The sequence below is a fragment of the Amblyomma americanum genome, chromosome 6 (assembly GCF_052857255.1).
Source record: "Amblyomma americanum isolate KBUSLIRL-KWMA chromosome 6, ASM5285725v1, whole genome shotgun sequence".
NCBI classification, from domain to species: Eukaryota; Metazoa; Arthropoda; class Arachnida; order Ixodida; family Ixodidae; genus Amblyomma; species Amblyomma americanum.
The window spans coordinates 42,092,096-42,104,839 of NC_135502.1; positions in this window are offsets into that span (position 1 = coordinate 42,092,096).

The window sequence follows — 12,744 nt, forward strand, 5'->3', positions numbered from 1 at the left end:
TAGTGGAGGGCTCCGGAATAATTTCGACCACCTGGGGATCTTTAACGTGCACTGACATCGCACAGCACACGGGCGCCTTAGCGTTTTTCCTCCATAAAAACGCAGCCGTCGCGGTCGGGTTCGAACCCGGGAACTCCGGATCAGTAGTCGAGCGCCCTAACCACTGAGCCACCGCGGCGAGTGAGATAAGAAACGTTCGCACGTGCGACATCTGTTGGCCGTTGGCGATGGCCCGTGGCACCTCGCTATTGAGCCCGACAAACTGTCTCTCCGGATGCATAATCGACTTGGCTACTGTTACCGTCTTGTCGCTCAGTGGCTGTTGGTCTTCGCTCTACGCTTTTGTGTAACACAGCCTCCCCGAATTGCATTCTGTGCTCCATTGCGCGACACGTACAGCGAAAATAACACGTGCTGTAACAATGCAAATACACGAGTTGCCATCCAGCAATGCTTTCGCTTTTTTGTTTGTTTGTTTGTTTTTTTTACTTTAAGAGTCGCGGACAGCGCGCCTTTCTTTTCCCGTCCATAGCTATACGGGGGAACTGAAAAGCTATAAAACTAGCTTACATACCACGAATCTGAAAGTCGGGGAGACTGGCCGATCTTCGCTTGTGAGAGAAACAAGATGTAAACCCCGAAAGACAAAAAGTTGCAAGATAATGCGATCTCATGAATTTTTGAGTGGTCTCTGGTGCCGACGCAGCCCTTACATAAATGCTTACGATCAATGCGCTGCACAGTGCGTATTTCGCTATATCTTCCCATTTTAGAGAAGAATAGATCCCTTATGACTATTTCGGAAACTGCGAGCTACGCTAAGCTGCTTGCGATCGCCCGCACGAATATCGCTGTGAAATGGGCTTATAACAGTGCGTTTTGTAGACAGCCCCGCTACCTTGCGCATAGAGGTTCGACATGTACCGCCCGACTCTCGTTTCGTGTTGCAGATTCCTCGAACCTTGGCAAGACGAGAATAAAGCCCAGGTCTTTGCGGAGGCACATTGCAGTTTTTGTTAGTGTGATTCAGAAACAGGAGCAGGGCTTGTTACAAGGCTGCGCTCTACAGGGCGCTTGTTTCGTCCAACGGCCACGTTTCAAGTTTTCGAAGAAAGGCGCTGCAACTTTCCTTAAATAAAGATTCGAAGCAAGCTAGACGTATTTGCAAGGCTATATATAGGTCGTTTCTGGAACAAGAAAAAAAAATGCCGCTCCCTTTTAACTGTATTTCTTTTAACCATCATGCTCTAATCAAGCGTTACGCGTCTCGTTTTTAAACTCGATATGTATGAGCAAGGGGCAAAACTGAGGCAGAAAGCTACAGAAGGATATGTCCATGATGCGCGCTTGAATTGCTGCCGAAGAGAAGACGAGATCGTTTGAGACAACGAAACCTAAACAGGTTTTCAGACCCGATGAAATTGCTATCACGTTGCGCAAGGCAATGTGTAATCGCATACGGTCCACTGTCTCCGTAACAAGACGTCTCTGCGTTTTAGTTTGTGAAAACGCAACTTGACCACCATCCCGAAGAACTTTATTGAATTGCTTGTGCCGGCCCCTCCTGCATATCGGGATCTGGGCTAAAAAAAAAAGATGATTTGCGTGCTTAAATATCGCAGTGATTGCGAAAGCACCGAGGTTTACATACTGCAGCGCAGATTTTTGTAATGTTTGCTTTTTCCTTGGAGTTGCCGGCACGTGGCTTTATCGCTATGTTTGTCATACGTGACACGATCGACCACATTTATCTCGAATGATCACAGCCAGGCGAAACTGATTCTGCGTTGTTCGAGATGTCGTCGCTTTTCATGCTTTATCTAGAAAAATGGTTTATGGGGGTTTTACGTCCCAAAGCGACTCAGGCTATGAGAGACGCCGTAGTGAAGGGCTCCAGAAATTTCGACCACCTGGGGTTCTTTAACGTGCACTGACATCGCACAGCACACGAGCCTCTAGAATTTCGTCTCCATCGAAATTCGACCGCCGCGGCCGGGATCGAACCCGCGTCTTTCGGGCCAGAAGCCGTATCTAGAAAAATCATTGTCGCCTTTAAATTGAACGCGGCCGCGAGAAGCGGTGATTCTGTTCGACAAACGCTGAGCACGTTTATTGTTATCGCCGGCCCTGTGTTTTACAGTTCTTTGTAAGCGCAAGACAGCCCAATATAATGTTCCTTTCAGAAGCCTTTCGATGCATTGCTGACGACCGGATTGCCGTCACTCCCTCGTGACAATACCTCAAGCAGCACAGGTCAATTCCCAATACGGGAAATGGTTTTACGCTGGTCTTTTATAGGACCATCCTTTTGCCAATATAGTTTCAATATTGTGCCGATTACCTGTGCTACTTGGGACTTCAAGTGAACCTTTGCTGTTAACGCACTGGGTGATTGCTGCATGACCGCCTATCACAAGCTTACCTGCCGAAAAAGTAAGTCTTAATTGCACATACCAGGCTTAGGACTCAAGTGTATTGAAATGGGGAATGTGGTGTACATTTCTAGATGAAATATTCCTTGCTCCTGCGATATGAAGCAGAATACCGTATTCTATTGGGCTATCGGCGATTTCTTTCCCACTATGTGGGAGAACCATACTCGTTTTATTTTTATTATTTTCATCTTGAAAATTTATCCCCGTAATCTTTATGTTCGATGTAAAAGAAAATAAAATATAATCGGCGGCAGAGCACTAACAAAAGGTGTTTTTGTAATACCTGAACCTCGAACCTTGCCGGTCTTCCCTAAATCTAGGGTCTACGAGACCTAGTATGTTCCTTTAGATTTTTCACAACAAATACCGACGCAGCTTTCAAGTGCTCTTTATAAAGTTTAACCAACCACCCTTGCATACACGGATGTGCGAGGAGCAACTCAGCACAGAAAGCTGTATAGCTCTCCTTTGTAGCCGTATGGCTGCGCTTGGGTGGTTGCTGATGGGTAATTTTTCCCTTAATACTGCAACATTCCAGTAACATATGTTCTGTTGCTTACACGGATTTACGACACACTGCACATGTGCTATCTTCCTCATCCTGCCGGGGCAGTGGCGCATCACCAGTAGTGGTACGAGTTGCCCTGTGAACGCCGAGCTTAGCCTGGTGCACGGCGCAGCGGCGCAGTTTCAAGGAGTGCTTGCAACGCCCATGCCTTTGTAGCTCAGTCCGGAAAACCTATTTCAAGCGGAACGCAAATCTCGTGCACAAAGTGCCAAGCGCACCACGACGCCGACGATGGAAGAGCCAGCATTCGCACGCGCGCGTCGATTTCCTTCCGGTGAAAGTGAGTTGCGGCGGCGCCATCCGGAGTCTTCAGTCATGCATGGCTGGCCGATGTCATGCAGGGCGCTGCGTATGTGCGTGTGTGCCTGTGCCTGTGTGTGTGCGTGAGCGCCACTTTGAGACTGCGCGGATTGCACGGAATGCAAATGCGTCGGTGCAGCCCAAGCGCAGGCGACGAGAAGCGGGCGGAAGGACGCGCGACACTGCCGGCAATGTGCTTTGCCATGATGATGATAATGGAGGCGACAGTCGAACGAGCGACAGCAACTAGGGCGACCGACAAGGATAAACAAGCACCCGCGTTATAGGTTTCGGTGCACGTTAAAATAGACCTGCTTCACTGCCCACCCAGGTGGCAGAAATCCGAACTGTTCCTCTGGGGGCCTCCCTTTTATCCCGCACTCTTACAGCCTTTGAACGTAAGTTAGCGCGCCTGATGAGAATATTACGGAGTTCGTTATATTTCACATGCTTGGTGACAGTCGTATAGATGTACTTAACTGATGTGGTTCAGACGGCGACAGCGCGTCGTGTTACGGTGGCCAAGAGGACCGGCCAATCTCTCCTCTCCCCCCTTAGTAAAGTAAAAACCCAACACGAGCTGTAGAAAAGAAGCAAAACATACAAAAAGGCAGCTTTCGGAAACAACAAAGCAACGCCTCAAAATGTCAGTAAAGTTATTAATGTCGATGCATTAAATTAGTCAACACACATTTGATCCATTGATTGAAAGACCTTTATACAACAAAAATAAACAGATGACGTTTCACCAGCCACTAAGAGCACAATGCGGTAGCATTACACATCCCTCCCGCGCAAGTGCTCTTTCTCTTTCTTGGGTTCACAGATCGAGGAGAAACCTCGTACCACAACTGGTGCAGTGGTACAGCGTTGAAGAGATTCACCACTGCCTCGGCAGATGGCCGCTCCGAACAAAGCCGCCGACGGGGCTTGTGAGACCCAGGATGCTCTTGCTGAGCTGCCGTAAGGCTCGGTTTTTGTAGATAGTTCTTCGGAAGGCTGTCTATCTCTCTATACCAGCGAGATAATGCGCAGTGTCACAGTGGGAAGGTTTCAAGTGCGTTGAATTTATTTCAGTTAAGTTCATTGCCACCAGCCCGCCGTGGCAGGCGTGCCTCTTCCTTTTTCGTGACATGGACGAACGGATGCTGACTTTTTTCGTAAACGGGACTTCTAATGTTTTCGCAATTAAAACTGTAAATCCATGACGAATACTGAAACATTCACATGTATTAACATCACATGACATATTTTCTCTATTACTTCCAGCGCAAACGTGCAGCATATGAACATGTGCTCGAAAATATACTCAAGGATGCCTCTAGCGGAAGAGTAGAGAAATGAGGGGCTTCTTATGACATGCTTGTGAGGGAAGCCAACAGTTACCGAAACCTAGGAAAACCCGCGGAAATGTTTCTTTATTTCTAATTTGTGGTGTTGGTTAATGAGAAATTAAAAGTGTAATTATTCTATTGCTGAAAGATAACTGATTAGAAAGTAGGAGAAAAAACAACCACATCCCGCCGGTGGGATCCGAACCCACGGCTTCCGAATTTCGCGTACGGTACTCTGCCAACTGACAACATTAAACAGCCGCTACCCTAGCTCAGTTCGTAGAGCACCGCACGCGAAATTCAGAGGTGCAGTGGTCACGTGACTAAACGCCTAAAGAGCCATCGCTGAGTCTCGCGTTACGTAGTCGTAACCACCCTGTGGGTTTTTTCTTCTAAGGTCAAAAGACCCGAAAAAAGTACCCTCAGAGTCTTTTTTCCAGCACGAACAGTCGATTTACCAGTAAGTGACGCATACATGGTCATACTTAAGAGCTGCTTGTATAAGTGTAATTTCCATTAAAGAAAAGCAATAGAAGTTAAACAATGGAGTCATCAGAAGAAAACGAATTGAAAAAAAAGCAACATCGTTTTATTACTGCGGTCCTCCAACTTGCGATGGAAAACGGCGGCACAGTACAGTTTTTTATACAAATAAGGCGAGTGCGGCCTTTTTTCCTCAACGTCGCATGCGCGATTTTTTTCCGCAGAAATCACGCCTGAAATCTTTTACTACCATTCAGACCGGAGAAATTTCCTTAAGGCTCATATTTGGAAAAACAGCGCACCTTTAGACACGGACAGAGGCAGATATAACGACACGGCACATCAACTCACACGTGAAATCATAGAAGCCGCCCACATTTTAAAGCTAGGAGAAGACTATGTGAGCACACCATCGATAGCTCTGACCAAACGGGAATTAGATTATTTGAACCAGATTTCCTTAGAGTAATTAGGGAGTCTTTCCCTAACCTCGATGTCTTTTTGGCAGGGCTCTGAATCCTATCCTCGACGTTTTTATTGGATGGGTTCAGAATTCAACCCTTTGATCTTATTGGCCCTTTTGGCATCGAATTTTTCTCCTGTTCTATTCTTTTTTTGGCTCTTTTAATCGATTTTATTTGTCTTTGTTTTTAACGGCCTGGTTTGGATCTTTTAATGCATTGTATCTTCATTCTGCTTGTAATGCCCTTTTGGCTTTTACTATATTTTTTCTTATTTTTTCATGTTCTATCGCATTGTGATTTGTCATTCTGTTACTGCCTTTCGGTGCCATCCTCTACCAGCCCTTACCTTTTATACACTCCCAGTTGCACTTTATCCCCTCGTGTCTTTTCACCTCAGTTATCTTTCTGTCGCGTGCAAACATAGCAGCTGCTTCACATGTATTCCCGCCCGATTTTCGCATATATACTGTGTCACTCTGCAATAAAGAACTAGTTGAAGTCGGCGCTGTGTCGTTATATCTGCCTCTGTCCGTGTCTAAAGGTGCGCTGTTTTTCCAAATATGAGCTACCAACTAGCCCGTTTGACCACCCTTGCTTTCTTAAGGCTCCCAGTAAGTCGCAATCTGCTGTGGACAGACGGACACCTCCAGACAACTTAGAAGTTCGCAGGAAGAAAGCGTCTGCAAGCGAGGCTGCATTGAGAAATGACGTCACATTTCATTCAGCACTTTGCCGTTTATGTCCACCACGTCCACTGTGAATCCTTCTAACTCTCCTACATTCTCTTTTCCAGGTGTGGGCCAACAGATGACTTACTTGAACGAAGAAGACAGTCAGGCTTAAGGAGGATAATTTTATAACGCTTCGTATATTTTGCACCAGCCTCCATGGATTACATTATAATTCCTCTGGCGTCTCTAACGTTCGCGACGGGACGCTCGACTCGGAGCAATCATTCCAGGGCTTAGGGATAGGACTCGGGTGTCCACACCGATAAGCCCATCATCACCGTGCGCGCTCTTGTGTCGAAAGAGCGTGAACTATTCAGGAGTACCACGTCGTAGCGCAGCTGTCTCCCAGCGATGATAACATTTGGCAGTTACCTCGCTTTAGCAAATACAAAAAAAAACCTTCAGAATGATACACCCATACGCTATCTGCAGTCCCAAAGTTACAATGACTTATAAACTCGAAAACACGTCAGTCTTCATTAGCCAACTCTCGAACGCCGAGGTAAAGGAACTGCGTTTCGGATTATGCCAATTTATTAAGTCGATCAAATAAATTCGATGCTAACGAAATGCTGTTTGTGCTCTGAAATACACGTCTTTTTAACACGCTGCTGGACTAGCATCTTAAGGTTACGTATTGAAATGATAGTTCCAGCTGCTGCACTCGTAAGAAAGATCCTAGAAAGTCTGCGCAAACAATATTATTTCCCGTAATCAATGTGGTCTGTCGAGTGTTATAGCTTAGCCTCCATAAACTTCACGGCACCTGTCCCTCCGGCCTATTGGAACTTTGCATTGTGCCGCGCTAAGCTTTACTCTTTAGCCGTTCGCGCTATCTGCAATCATACATGAAGCTCTCTAAAAAAAAAAAAATGGCGGTGGTTTAGCTCTGGTTAAACCTGGAGTGACGCGATAGCTACAGCTGGCCGGGCGGAAATTGCTCAGTTGAATTGCCGAGTCATACCCCTGTTACACGGGCACTTGCAACGGCCGTTAACGCAAACGGCAGTTGAACGCCGTAACGGCCCTGGGAACGGAACGGGGGTGCCTGCGCTCACACGGCACTCTTCATGTACGGTCGGTTCACTTCCGTTTCGACGATTTATCACGTACGTGGCTCTTGAATTTTTTTACCTCGCCAACTCGAAAAAAAATTTGTTTCTCTAATTATTTTCTGCGCTTCATGCTGTACAGTGTGTGTTTTTTTTTAACTATTTGCAAGAGTTGTTTGAAAAACTACACAGCGTGCCCACACTCCTCGCTTACGAGCTGGTTGAACAGCGCCGTCATCCCTGCGTACACGGGCGCATTGTGTTCCTGCGTTCGCAGTTCGTAAAGGAGGTCCTGCCTGAAGTTTATAAGTAAATGCGTCACTGGCGCTGTCCAGGCAAATCGTTTTTGCGCCGGCGCGCTTGCCTGCGGCGGGGACACGTTGCTGCTGGGGGCTGCCATCTTGCCTATTTCACGACAAAACGGATGGAAACGGCGGCGGAACGAAGACCGGCGACCTCCGTTGGTGTCAATCGCCGTTGCGTTTCCAACGGCGCTCGCGCTGCCGTGTAACTCCACCCAACGGCCGTTAAGGCCAACTGCCGTTTTACTTAACGGCCGTTAAAGTGCCCGTGTAACAGGGGTATCAGTCTTTCGCCGCTCCGTTTCGCTGGGCGTTTCTTCATCTTCGTCCCACTCGACACGGCGCATGCACACAGCTGTTGCAGCTCGGTTTCGCCGGCGCGCCACGCCGCCAGCAGCAGCAGCTGCTCCGCACTACGTGGCCGGTCACGTGACAAACCATGTGACGAAACACGTGATCATCCGCGGCTCCGCGCCGCCGGCAGCTGCTCCGCACCACGTGACCAACCACGTGACAGCGTGGCGGCGTCGCCACGCTGAAGGCTCGAAATGGTACCGTAATGTAGCTATCGCTACGAAAAGAAATTGTACTATACCGCAGTTAATTATGTCATGCTTACAAACTGCTGCGACCGGCATCCACCGAGTTGTCGTAGCTGTTGGGCTTAATGCTTTTGTGGATGTCTTTGTTGCTTCTTTGAAGTTTTTTCACTGACTGCTGACCCCATCATAGCCTTCTTTCTCCTTGCTATATACTCCAGAGCGCATCAGAGCTCCTGAGCTGAGCTTTCAGCCTGCAGGTAGACAACGAGGCATCTTCAACAGATGATCAGGAGGTTGAAGGTTCGATTTCCGGCTCGTCCGGTCCTCCGTAGTTGTGTAGCATTGTAGATATATAGCTTATTCAGCAAAGTTTAGCCTTAGTAAGTAGTAATTCGTCCTAGACAGCTACGTGCCTTGCATGCTCCAGATGGCGTACCCAGTCTGGACTCTTTTTCGTGTGCCCGTGTTTTTGGTGTCTGTCGTCATGGCCTCATTTTCACGGGCAGTCAAGACGTCTGGGCAAACATTGCCACGCCCTGTGCAACGTTCACACGTTTACTCACGGCAAAATGTGTGCAAAGGCGTGCTCGCTTAACTTCCCTGCTCGTTCAGAAAGATGAAAAAAGACAGTTCTCGCAGCTTGCGAACAATATTCCTGTCCACCGCCTTTGAACAACTTTCGGGCTTTGACTATAGCCATGCAGCCATTGTCTGTATTGATTACCGTAGAGATTGTGCTGTGGACCTGCCTACTTCTTGTTCTTTTCGCGCGGACCAGTCCAGAACTCCACCGACCATCACATTTCACCCATGCCACTGAACCGCGTTCTGCCCTCGACACGCCATAAATCACTACTTAAAACATTCTTGCTGGGATATATTATGGTGAATTATAAGTATGTAGGCCGATTTATTGCGCTAATGTCACATCTATGCGAAGGAATTTTGATAACAAAGGTAAACGTCAATAAAACGGCGTTACAATTTTAGTGGTGCCATCAAGGCTGGCAGCTGTCGCCCTTATAACGCAATGTTTCATTGAACTGAGCATGTGTGTACTTGAGACAAAAAAATACGGAAAGGGACGAGCAGTGGATTGGCGATGCTCAGTCAGAATCCCCATGACTTTCTGCGCCGATTCGCGAGCGCCGGGGACACATGAATAGACTGACCCCCGACAGAAGCAGCAGTCAAAGCAGCGCTAGCTACTTAGCGAAAGCGTTCTAAAGAAATAAAAAATCTCTTTGTATGTCTGGAAGTTGAGTGTTTAATTCTTTTTAGTTGTGATTTGTTAACCAATAAATCCTTTTGATTGACTGTTTTCAGACGTATGTTAAACGATAACAGGAGCGTATTATGCTCTGTTATTCGACTCTTTGAAACGCGAAGGAGAGGAAAAAACTGCAAGGTGGCATACAAAAAAGTGCCTTTCCACAAATGCAGAACTTCATCCCACATATCGACTGTTTCAACTGCAAATCTGCTCAAACTAGGACTAAACTTGTTTCCTAATTTGCCATTGCCACTTTTCCTATTTTACAAATTTGGCGGCTCCATCAGATTCCTTTGTGTTCGCATATTTGAAAATTTGGCTCAGTGGGATGACATTTTTGCCTATGAAAAATGCCGTCGCCACGGACAATACTTATTCGCTGCTGCAAAACTTGGTACGGCCGGCATTCGTACAGTATCCGGACAAACTGTATTACTGAACAAGACCAGTAGTGTATTGGATGGTCCTGTATTATAAAGGATTGCCCAGCACGAGTGGCCGGAAGAGAAAAGTAGGGTGGAATAACAAAAAAAAAGTTCATAGCTGTAAGTATCCAGCATACATTTCAAGCAACAAAAAAAAGAAAAATTGATAAAGAACGGGGAGAATGCTCAGCGACAGTGTCTCAGCCACTGACTTTAGTCACCAGCGTGACACATTACACTTTTTAAAAAAATTACCTCTAAGCCACTTCTTGCTCGTAATTTCTTTGGCTTGTATCGCTATTTTTTTCAGTGTAGTTTTCACTCGCCAATGTGGAAAAATAGTGTCCTTACGTCAGAGCTACTTTGTTCAGTACGTACACTGCGGTGAAGCGACCCGCGCGTATTTCGGTCAGTACCCTGTGTCTCAGTATGTTGAGATATATTTTTTGCACTCTGCTGAGGAAAACCTAACTTCTTGTTTTCATTCCAGGGTTCGAAGTTGTTTGTCAATCACTGATATGAAGGCGCAAAAGAGCTATATACAGCGTCCTAGGTACCATGCGATCCTTTAACAGCCTTTTCAGTCATAGTCAGTGTTCTCCGCACATGAGAAGCAGAGCGGCATTAACGCCCGGGTGCATATAAACCTGTTTAAGCTCCAATCTGGTCCGGTTAATACTCTATAGCTGTACCATAAAAAACCAGTTTCGTGGCAAGCATGCGAGGTTTGAACCAGTTTCCCGAAAATAGGATGTGTTGATTTCTTTATTTTTTCCTATGAAATCGTCTTTGACGACATGCTAGAATTTTTAACATGGTTTCGCTGCCTTTATCATTTTCCACGCTGCTCCCTGGATGAAAAATTGAAACTTAGCGAACCAAATGTCTAGGGACACTGTGGTAAGAAATAACGCGCTGTTTTATTTTTTCATAGAAAAGGATTTCATAAACAAAAGCTGTGCGGCGCTTAATCGCAATGGCCTTTTTTACCTGCCAGCAACCACCCAGCAGCAAAACAACGCGAGCGTTCCTCACACGCCCTTGGACTCTGCGGCTAAGGCCAGAGGTTGCGCGGCGGCTAGGTTGTTAGTGGTTTGTCTGCCGGTTGAGCGATGGCGCTAGTGTTGCAGCAAGATTCGTGGCTAAGCCAAGCGCATCTCGCGCGTCTTGGGCCACTTTGTCTTCTCTGCGGCTCAGAGAGGAGGTTGCGCAATTGAAGACGAGGGACCCTTTTGGATCAGCTCCAGTGAGCAGCCCACATGCATCATGCCCATGAGCGGCAGAATTAAGAAGCGTCGCTAAGTGGCAAAGTCCACCCGCACGTGAGGTCAAAGGCTGGCTTCGCAGTGAAACCAAAGCATGGTCGCAAGATGAGCGCATTATATGTTTGGGAACAGGGAAACCTCCTGCCCCCTTGGCCGTGATCGGACTGTCGACGAAGCCGCCGCCTGATAAACGTGCATCGTGCTCGCAATGTTCACGTGAACAGCAGCGGGAATGCCGCCGCGGGGAAGTTTTCCCTTTGCTTTTAATTATTTTGCGATTTGTGCTTTTGGAATTTTTGATTAAGCTTGTTCATCTGGAGCGGTTATGATGGATGCACAAGAATAACTCTGGGAGTCACCACTACAGCAGGAAGATGAACTTGAGGACCGTGGGGTCTTTCACGGGTGGCTTCTAGGCGAGCCCCTACCTGAAGACCCTCCGCTCTTCACGAACGGCCAGGAGCTCGCGCGACCTCACCTTGCGTTTGACTTCTACCCATCGCTCCTAATTGCTCCTGCCGCGAAAGTTCACGCGGATGCGAGAACCTTTGCTCTCCTTTCACCTTTTAAAGCGAAAGCTTTACTACTCCATTCCGTAGCTTGTTCACGTGTGCTTCATATGGTCGTGAACCGATGAGCGGGAGAGGACGGCGGGGCCGCCGTCGCCCAGCAGCATCACGTGATCGCCATGACGTCACTATGTTACAGCTGCGCAGTGTTGCCGTCGTCGCCGCGCTCGTGTTGCAGGCCAAAAATGAGCAGGAGGAAAACGCAGACCAGGCAAGGAACGCGTCTAGTACTAGACGATATCAATGCCATAGTCGAGCACTGGCCGCTATGCCTCTTGTCCATTTATTTTCTGTCTTTTTTTGCGATGATTGCCCACGTGTTCTTATGAATGAAGAGTTATTCACACAGGCGCTACAGCAGCTTTGCTAAATCAAGTACCCACGCTTACAGCAATGAAAACCTTTGGAACCGAGGTACCCGCTTGCTCTTCACTGACTGAACCATATTTCGCCCGCAAGAAATTATTAGGCCGCCGCAGTGGCTCAGTGGTTATGGCGCTCGGCTGCTGACCCCAAAGACGCGGGTTTAATCCCGGCTACGGCGGTCGAATTTCGATGGAGGCGAAATTCTAGGCAGCCGTGTACTGCGCGATGTCAGTGCACGTTAAAGAACCCCAGGTGGTCGAAATTTCCGGGGACATTCACTACGGCGTCCCTCATAGCCTGAGTCGCTTTGGGACGTTAAGCCACATAAACCATAAGCCAAGAAAGTATATAGTTGTGTGTATGTCGTGTATGTGTGTATGAGGTTGTTGCTGCGGCTGATGGAAAAATGAAGAGGAAAGTGCGGGGGCCTGTGGACAGGTTCAAGCTGAGCCATAGTCACTCTCATGTGGAAACAGAGGAGAGGTGAAGTAGTTTCGATAGGAAAGATTCAAAGAAAAGACGAGCAACGCAACAGCCGCATCCGCCGAAGCAACGACGACGGCTGCTTCTGTAAAAGATACCACTGTGTCGTTTAGTTGATTTTTCCTTTATCGGCTCTGTCGGAGCGAACACTG